The sequence below is a fragment of the Triticum dicoccoides genome, chromosome 7B, assembly GCF_002162155.2.
Source record: "Triticum dicoccoides isolate Atlit2015 ecotype Zavitan chromosome 7B, WEW_v2.0, whole genome shotgun sequence".
In the NCBI taxonomy this organism is placed as follows: Eukaryota; Viridiplantae; Streptophyta; class Magnoliopsida; order Poales; family Poaceae; genus Triticum; species Triticum dicoccoides.
This window is the reverse complement of record NC_041393.1, coordinates 64,796,380-64,805,831: the sequence shown is the minus strand read 5'-3', so window position 1 is coordinate 64,805,831 and position 9,452 is coordinate 64,796,380. Positions and strand designations below refer to the sequence as shown.

At 45.6% G+C, this 9,452-nt stretch overlaps 1 long non-coding RNA gene across 3 annotated transcripts in view; it reads left to right on the top strand.

The window, feature by feature from the left end:
• The window catches only part of LOC119337332, a 4,403-nt gene extending 3,388 nt beyond the window's left edge, over positions 1-1,015 (top strand). For all 3 annotated transcript variants that reach the window (XR_005163222.1, XR_005163224.1, XR_005163223.1), the window contains 2 exons: positions 496-624; positions 717-1,015. This is a non-coding gene — a long non-coding RNA (uncharacterized LOC119337332). The remainder of the gene's footprint in view (positions 1-495; positions 625-716) is intronic.
• Positions 1,016-9,452: the final 8,437 nt, after the last annotated feature.

Sequence of the window (9,452 nt, the reverse complement as noted above, 5' to 3'; positions counted from 1 at the left end):
AGCTGGGCAGAAGTTTTAACTGCACGTACCTATGTGCCATTGCACCAATAAGCCTTGGTAAAATATTTCCAAATCTATCAAATATTACAGTTTTTATATTCTCCATTTCTGCTCATCCTGATCTAACCAAACTGTCCCCATGGATTTGAGGTTGTCATGCCTGTCAGGTTTGGACATGTCCTTATTTGTACTAAATTGCTAAATTAAGCTGTATAAATAAAATAAACCCCCCTCCTTTCCAACAACTTATTTATTATTAGAGCGAGCAATGACATGTTATCATACTCGGTTTCTTGTGAGTAGTACTTCCGTTTAGATTGACATGTACTCTTTGGTATATAGCATTTTTGCCTACCTCTTGCCTATTTCGAATAGATAGATGGTTTGCTTTGGAGAGTGATTAGATGAGGCCTATGAGCCCTAAGTGTGATAAGAAAGCCCTGCACTTGTATTTACTATTAAGCGCCAACTGACTTTGTGATAATGGCGTTTCAGGGATAATACAATCAATCTAACTGTTACTTTTGGTGTGCTTTTTGGATGGACTAATCTGAAGATGCTGGCTAGCTTGCACCACCTCCATATAGTCTAGATGCAAGGGCAAGGATTATAGGGAAAATAAAGGTACAATGCTCCTAATATATTTTACTTTCTTGGTGAAGTTTTGGTGCTTGCACAAGTGACACCATCATTATACCTACTACTCTCTTTTTCAGGCAATTCGCCACGAGGAAATGCCAACTAATACATTATTATTTTTTTACTTTCTTTCTTACTATTGACTATTTGAACTGTTGTAGTAAGACTCAGGCTTTTCAAAGTTATTAGGCATGTGGACATGTATTTATTTTAGTTTGTACAGTTTTGTGTTCTTGTGGCTTCAGGTTGCTCCTGCACAAAAAGTGCAGTTAACTCAGGTGACACATGAAAAAACTAGAGACCTAGCATAGTTTTTGTATTCGGATTTTGTAACTAATCGTGTGATGCCTTTATGTTAAAATGCTTATTTGTTCTCCAAGTAGGCCAACGATGGCTGCTAGCCATGATACATACATATCGACAATTCTAAGGAAGTGCATATGTCAGGATGGATAGCATATGCCTGACCCTGCGACTAGAGGAGATCCAGGAATATATGAACTCAAAATCATCCGTGATTTAATTGGAAAATACTCTTCAGCATCTAAGCGATCACTCAAAAGTATTTTGTACAATATAACCAGCTTGATGATTGGAGCAGTCCCAGCCGCTAATTAGTGCTACGAGTGTTGAATCACTCAACGAAGTATCAACATTGCCCTACAAACTTGGCTATTAGCAATTTAGCATAGTAACAACAAGCCGAAGGAAGTTAGTATTTACCTGAGCGGAAACGGCGGCCACCTCCTGCGGCGAAGCAGCGCTTCACTCAGCCGGCCGTATGCCTTGCAGTTGCAGTTCCCCACCTTCTCCCAGGGATCTGGTCGGTCCAGGAGGGGAACGGCCTTGGCCGGGGCTTGGGCGCGTCGGACTCAGGCAGCGCTGGCCGCGGCTGCTCTCTCATGTCGCTGGCCACGACCACGCCCCCTCAGGGTGGACCTCACCTTGTGGAATCCTCTCTCATGGAGCTCAGTTCAGTTTAGTGGAATAACGGCAGCTTGAAGCGTCGGCCGCGGATAAAGCAAGGGAAAGCAAATCTTTAGTAAAATGAACAAAATAAAAATGTGTTATTAAGTGGTGGGGGTCCAAGAGGACAGGTGTTTGCCCATATCATGCCACCTGTTGGTTTGTATGTTATGGCATCTTTCGCAAATTTGCTCTGTCATCTGTCAAGAAATTCTGCCCTGTTGGACCGGTAATTTAAGTTGCCGTCACATTGTATTGCTCCGGCCATGGCGACGTCTGAATGGCGGGCGACACCATTGGAGCTCCGCGACCTCCACCATGTCTGCGATAAGCACACCCACCGCCATGGATGCCATCAACACGCCCCCCGTCGGCTTTCCGCTTGAGCTTCTCCTCCTTTGCAGCCTTCGCTTTGACGCGACGATTTTGACGTGTAGTCGAGATGATCTTCCAAGCGAGGGTGATGCTGGGATCCTCCTGCACCTCCGCCACCTCCAACTCTTACATGCTCTCGTCCTGTTCCATGCGTCGACGGTGGGATGGAGGAAGAAAGTGGGGGGAAAGGGAGAGAATTGGGTGGAGAGCAACGAAAGAGAGTAGGATTTTGTTGTGGAAACAGACCGGGCATCTACAAAAACGTGGGCTCCACCTTCCGTTTGGGTGGGCCATGGATGTAAGAGTCAGACGTGTCTTGTGTCGGGAATCCCACAAAACCCCCCACGTTTGGTTATGTTTTATGGGGAGAACGTGGTCCGGACCGCTCAATGGACTGATACAAGACCACGTTGGACGGCAGACCACGTCCGGACAACGCGGTCCAAACGTATGCCCTTAGTTCTATGACCTGTGCCTATATGACAGTAATATGGCCGGTCCTATTTTCTCCACATGCTTAACCATTTTGAGTGCATCAGATTGAACTTTTGGGACATTATCACCATTTCTGCTTTGTTCATAGTCAAGTTCTTATTTAGTTTAGAGTTTATGCTGCCACTAACGTATGTTCATCTTAGGTTAATAGATTTTGTAGCTGAATCAATGTGATATGGAAAATCCGTCACCCCAAAGGTTCTTCCCTGTTGGTTTAAAGATTAGTAATTTGGTCACTATAATCTGTTTCTGGTTATTGTTTTTTTCCTTTCATTTCCTCCTGCATCGAGAAAATAAAGGAAACTAATTGCTGACAATGAAAATTTCATAGACTTTTGCTTGTCTATAATCAGTTGGTCGATCAATGGACGAACACGCAAGGCAAGAACGGTTGGCCGAGAGGCAGCCGTTGAGTTCTATCCATCTGAGTACCAACTAAAGAATGAACTTGCAAAAGAATCAATATTCACATGTCTACTGAGAACTGGAAGAAGCAGAAGATCGGCTTGCAACCAAAGCTCTTAAATACATGGAAGCCTCTTACAACAAAATACTTCAATACTTCACTGCAATTAGTTTAACTAAAAATAAGACAATGATATGAACCATACTCTCTCGCAAGTAAGATATGTCGTAGAGCACCTTGACGATACAACTTTACAATCAGAAGACATTCTAAAGAAAATAAACAAGTATATTGTTGGGATTAGACGATGAATTCAATGATATGAAAGACATTTGTTCTTTCGCCAATGACAGCCCACCAAACACACCTACCATTGAGCTGCTTAGGTGATGATGTCATTTTCAGTACTGATGTAACATGCAACGATGACTTTGCCTAATGCCAACGACTGCATGTCTTGGTCTTGCCCACGAGCACAAGATAAAAAAATTCAACCACAGGCTAAAAGACAAGGGTTATCTATATGATGCATGTCTGCCTATATAGCTTGCTTTCTAAAACCAATGTAGATAAGCTATCATGAATTGACCTCATAAATTTGTTTTGGGCTATCATGCCACCATGCAATGTACTAATATATATTGCTATGTACGAAGTATCTATTTCCTGCTTGAAGGATTTTATTATCAATCTCTAAACACTCTTACTTGCATGGTTTGAATGCTTGGTTCGCTCTTGCTTTTTGCACTAGGGGCACAACAGAACTACCAACCGAGTTCTACAACCCAGCTATAATAGAAGACACCCTCAGGCCTTATTGCATTCTAGAGAATAACAACTACCATATTGGTGATTCCCTTGAGATTTGGTTGTACAAGTGTGCCATATGGACCAATGAATGCAAAGATATTCCGGAGATATTAACTATATGGACTGCTCCAGATGGTTTAGCAGTGGAACCATCACCTTTTAGAGGCCTTCAAGTGCTTATGGAAGTGTACCGTGCAAGCATTATTCAACATTGACACTACCCTTATTCGTACGTTCACACCCTCTGAAGATCATCATCTTACTAAGAAGATGCCTTAATAAGTTGTGAGGCTGACTATATATGTATTTCTATACACCAATCTAAGTCATTCTACTATCTGTATTACAATCCATATTGCATCATATTTCCAGCTACATCTCCCACGTACTCACTGCTAACATTGCTTTTAACTGGCTTCTTGCGCCATTGGCGCAACCGGGTCATCTAGTACTCCAAAAAGCTCGGAGACACAACAACATCCACGTCAATGCATCGCAAGTCCCATTGCTCAAACGGCCAAACTTTTTGGCACTTGAAACATGTGATGACTTCACTTTATCGGTCGAGCGACTCCAACCGGGCAACCTAAACAGACGCCCGCTGTATGTGCTTTCCGTCTATTTGGGTCGGTCAGATGGACGCTCATGTCCAGTTTCGTGTTTCAGTTGATGTTTGCGTCCAATGTTGGCCCGATTTATTTTTTCCACCCATGGAAAGAAAAGAAAAAACAAAAATATTTTGAAACTAAAACGTTAATTAAACATAATGCCAGCCTGAAAGGCCGGCGAGAGTCCACATTATATTAATTAAAACATTAAATAAAAAAGAAAATGCGCTCTGCCCTAGATGTCCTCGTCGTCGTCATTGTCGGGGCCGGTGAGGTCGACGAGCGTTGGCGGCGCGCCAGCCCAGGGGAATGTCGTCTCCCAGACTTGGGCAACGTCCTTCGCCGCCGGCTGGGCTGCCCCACCGCGGGCACAGCGCTCCTCCTCGTCCGCCTCACGATGCTTCTCCTCCGTCTCGCGCTCCAAATGCATCTGGCGCTCGCCGTCAGCGCGTTCCTCCGCCAGTCAGCGCGTCCGCCACTGTTCGAGGTACAGCTGCTCCTGCCTAGGCGTCACCCCAAACCAGACGGGGGGCGCGCTGACCCACTCGCGCATCACTCCATCCCAGGTGAACCGCTGGGTCGCTGGCACAGGGGACGGTGCCGGCTCGGCCTTGACAGGGGACAGCGGCATCATCGGCAACACGAAGCAGTTGCCAGAAGCGGAGAGCGCGATGGCCTCCTGTAGTCGCACATGGTACATCGCCTCCTCCTCCGCCGCCTTGCGCCACTCATCCTCTACACTATTCTGCATGGCGGCCGCCAAAGCCGCCTGGTAGGCGGCCTCCTCCTCCCAATGAACACCATTAATTATTCCTAGAATGTCTCACAACCAACACCATTAATTATTCACACATACACATGTATATACATATACAATTTCTCCTACATATGTTGCCTTGGTGCCTCCGGAGCACGATGACAAGTGGTTCATGGGGGAGGTAGCGGGTAATAGTATTCTCCTTTGGGATCTATGACCTGGTCGAGCAAAAATCCGGCTATTTCCTCTTGAAGTACTAGTGTGCGGTCCGATGGTAGGAGCTTATCCCGCACCTCTCTAAACTGTTAAGAAAGAGATCAATATGCATGTGTGTTAGTTGTGTGACTAGATATCGATAATGGTGTGAATAGTGTTCTGACAAACGTACCCAGTCCTGTCTATCAGATCTACTCCTTTCGGACGCCATCATGCGAATGTTCTCGCAAACGTAGAATGCACACAGATTATTCCCCGGCGCCTGCTTCAGGGCCTTTACGAGAATGAAATTGAATCAGATAATGATTAATCAAGCATGATAATTAATTAATGATATTGAAATAAGAATTAAAGAGATGGTAGCTAGCTAGTACCCTCCGTCCGAGAAAAGTTGTCACCAGCGTAGTGTACTACCAATTTTGCAAAAACGCCCTCGCAATTTTAAATCTGTTACAAACTGGTGGTCGTCCCCTTCCTTCTTCCTCTGTCTGTCGCCGCGCGCGTCGCCAGGGTCAGTCGTCGCCCAGGACCTGTGCCGGCGCCGCCCAGGGCTTGCTGCTCAGCCTTCCAGGACCCGCGCCACCCAATTGATTGCTCCTCCGCCGCCCAATTGCTTGCTCCGCCACCGCCCAGGTCATGCACCGCCCAATTTCTTGCTCCGCCGCTGCAGGATGTGCTCCTCCGCCGCCCAATTTCTTGCTATGCCGTCGCCCAGGACGTGCTCCTCCACCACCCAGGACCTGCGCCGCCGATATCCCCTCCCGCCACCCACGACCTGCACTGCCGCCGCCCAGGACCTGCGCGCGCCGGCGTCTCGAGTGCCTGGACCGCGAGCTCCCGCCGCGCCTGGATCCCAAGCTCTCTCTTGCGGGCCTGGAACTCAAGCTAGAGCTCCTTTTGCTTCTCCTCCCCTGCTCGTGTTGCCGCCCGGAGCTCCCCTGCTCGCGCTGCTGCCGGTGAGAAGAAGTACTACAGGGCTCCTTGCTTTTTCATCTCCAGTACCGGAGCTGTACCTTGCTCCCAGTATCTCCTCTACAAGCACTCCGAGAAGAAGTACAGGGCTTGGCCCTGTACCTTGCTCAAGCTCCTACTTGTGCTGCTGCCGGTGAGAAAATGTGCTCCAGAAGCTCCAATTTTCGAACAAATTCTTTACACTGCACTGTGTACCTTGCTTGCTCTGTAATCTGAAACACAATTGATCAATGTCCTCAGAAGAAAAGTTACAAAAAAAAGTTCAGACAATTGTTTCTAAAATGGGAGAAGGAAAACATCTCTGGAATCATTCATGGTCTTTAGCATTTTCACCAGTTATAAGTGTTCTGTCAATTTCTGTAATGTTCACTATGACATGGAGTGTTAAGTACTGTCAATTTTGTTTCTATAATTCCAATAAGAACATTACAGTGGATTATTGTCATTTTTTGTAATGATGATGGAACAATCTTTAGGTTGCCATGATTGAAATTTCTATTCCTGAAATGTCAATTTCTCAACATTGATGTTGATTTCTGATGGAACAATTTTAGTACTGCCAAAAAAATTGTTGTTGATGATGACAATGGAGTATAATGATCAATTGTGAATGTTGAACAGAGGGTAGAATAGAGGGTAAAATCAAACTGGACAAGAAGCAATGGAGGAAATTACTAGAGTAGATCCATGATGTTGAACAGAGGGTATTACCTGAGCACAGTATAGCAAACTTAATTGAACTGAATTTCAGTAGATCAATTTGTAAGAATTTGTACAGGGTCATTACAGTCGAGAGGAATTAGGTAGATTCTTCTTCTTCTTCAATTATGTCAAGATCAACAAGCAATAGCAAAACAGTAAGGTAACTAGATATTGACAGTAAATGAATGCTACTCCAAATTTAGTTTTCTTTGGGCGAAAAGTTGCTTCTCTTAACAAATTTTTGACTATTTTTTTGTCAAACAGATTAGAACAAGCAAAAAAAGACATCACAGTTTTAATCAAGGACCGAGTCTTAGATCACAAAAGGAATAGCCTAGAGTTTAGACTTTTTCTCTATTAAACCAAGAACAACAGGTAGGAACTCCTCGACGACGCGTTGCAATTCAGAGACAACCGACATACCACCATGATCTTCAGAGAAAAATCAACAGTTCAGAAAAATAACATGGGACCTAATTCTCACTACTCACTCATCACTAGTCAAGTAATCCACGACAGGAAAAGGGCAGTGATCAACATAGAGATATCTTCAGCCAGTAGGACGACGTTCAACGGAGGGTCGTCAGGTGATCGCCGAGCTCCTTGGAGACCAGAAATGGGTAAAGTTCATTCTAGTCTGGCCTACTGTTCTAGTTTGGCCACTGTTGATTCTACAACTGAATTTAAAAACAGTGTCCACGCATGCACTGAGCCAGTTTTATGACATGAAATAAGATGCATTTGAATATGATGTTTACGTGGATTTCTGGACTTTTCCTAAACTTTTTCTGAACATTTAGATGAACGGCACTAGCTCACTTAATACTCCATGTCTGAACTTTTGCTGTGTAACTACACTGGCTCACTAATGTCTTCATGATGCCATGCATTTCTTTATTTCTTTCTACTCCAGTGTGATATCCAACTTACTAATGTGTTCAGAAATGCTCCATTCACCATAGATTTCATTTGCTAGTGAACCAAATGCAATGTAATTCAGTCTGATTCTCTTCTAAAAGCTCACCTGAGATCAATAGAGGCAGCATCCGTACTCGTACTCCATTCCTCTGCACCAAGTCCTACAATCGCTGCACAAACCAAGAGGACAAGAACAAAATCAGCTCACCTGCTTGCTTCATCTGACAGAAATGAGCAGCTAGAAGACGGACTTGCGCTGCCGTGGGTGAGCGGGCAGCAGGCAGCAGAAGCGGCAGCGGCGGAGCCGGCGGAGCGAAGAGGATGGGCCCCCCATCATCAGTCCGCCAGCTCGAGGAGGGAGCACGGGGGAGTGGCATGTGGCTGGAGCAAGTCTTCGTCTTCCCCATGCCGTGGTCGTCTTCCCCACGCCGTCGACTTCCGCAGCAGCCGCTCAGCGTGTGGAGGAGGAGCTGGTGGATGAGGAGCTCGAGGACGAGGAACTCGAGGATCTTCCATGCCTCCAGGTCGAGCCCCAACTCGCTCCAGGAAAGTAGCGCCGCCGCCGGAACCGGCAAGTCGCGGGCTTTGTAGAAAAGGGGATCCTTCCCTCTGGATCTCCTGGTGCGGACGAAGAGAAGCGGCGAGACCAGGGGAACAAGGCGGCCGGCGCGTGGCGAGGCGACGGATCAGGCAGCGAGACGGCGGAGCAGGCGGCGAGGCGGCGGAGCAGGCGGCCGGCGCTTGGCGAGGTGACCGAGCAGGCGCGATGGGCTGCGTGGCTTGTCGGAGGAAAGGGGAGGGGTATTCGTAAAATGTCCGCGTGGACAACTTTTCTCGGACGGAGGGAGTACTACTTAATTACTTACCTTTGGTCGATGCCAAAACAACTTTTTTGCCCAGTTGCCTGGAGTCACCTTGATGAACTTTGCCCATGCCCTGCCCGCCGGCAAAGAAAATCAATAAAGGGGTTATTAAATAGTTCATATCGGGAAATGACGAACTAATAATAGGCCGAGATATAGTTAATAATGATTGAAATTACCTGTTGACTATCCCCTTCACAATGATCAAGTCTTTAACTTCTTTAGTTAGTGAGTCCAGTAATTTAGCTTTTCCTTCCTCAACTTTAATGTCTAACAAGACCCAGTGCCAACTGCATGCGCACACGTTTGCATGTCTTAATTAAGCAGGCATGTGCATAAAATTAATCAACTACCGTAAACCGTATACACTTAATTTTTAACATCTAGCTAGCTAGTAAGCAAAAACAGAATTTGTAGTACAAGACAGTGTGACTCACGGGAAGTTGTAAGGAAGTAGTATATCTTCATTGCTATTGAGGCGCTTCAAGAACTCTAGCATGCTTTCCTCTACACCTGCTTGATAAAATGGAAGCTTCCATATGTCCTCATTAATGGTATTTGGGTCAATGAACCCAATGCCATAGCGTCCAGATTTTTTTATTTCATACATCTTCATCATGCATATAATACCACAGAAAAGAATATAGTGAGGATAATTACATGTAATGATTGATCAAAATTATCACTACATAACTAGCTTGAGACTTAAATTACAGAAAGAAATC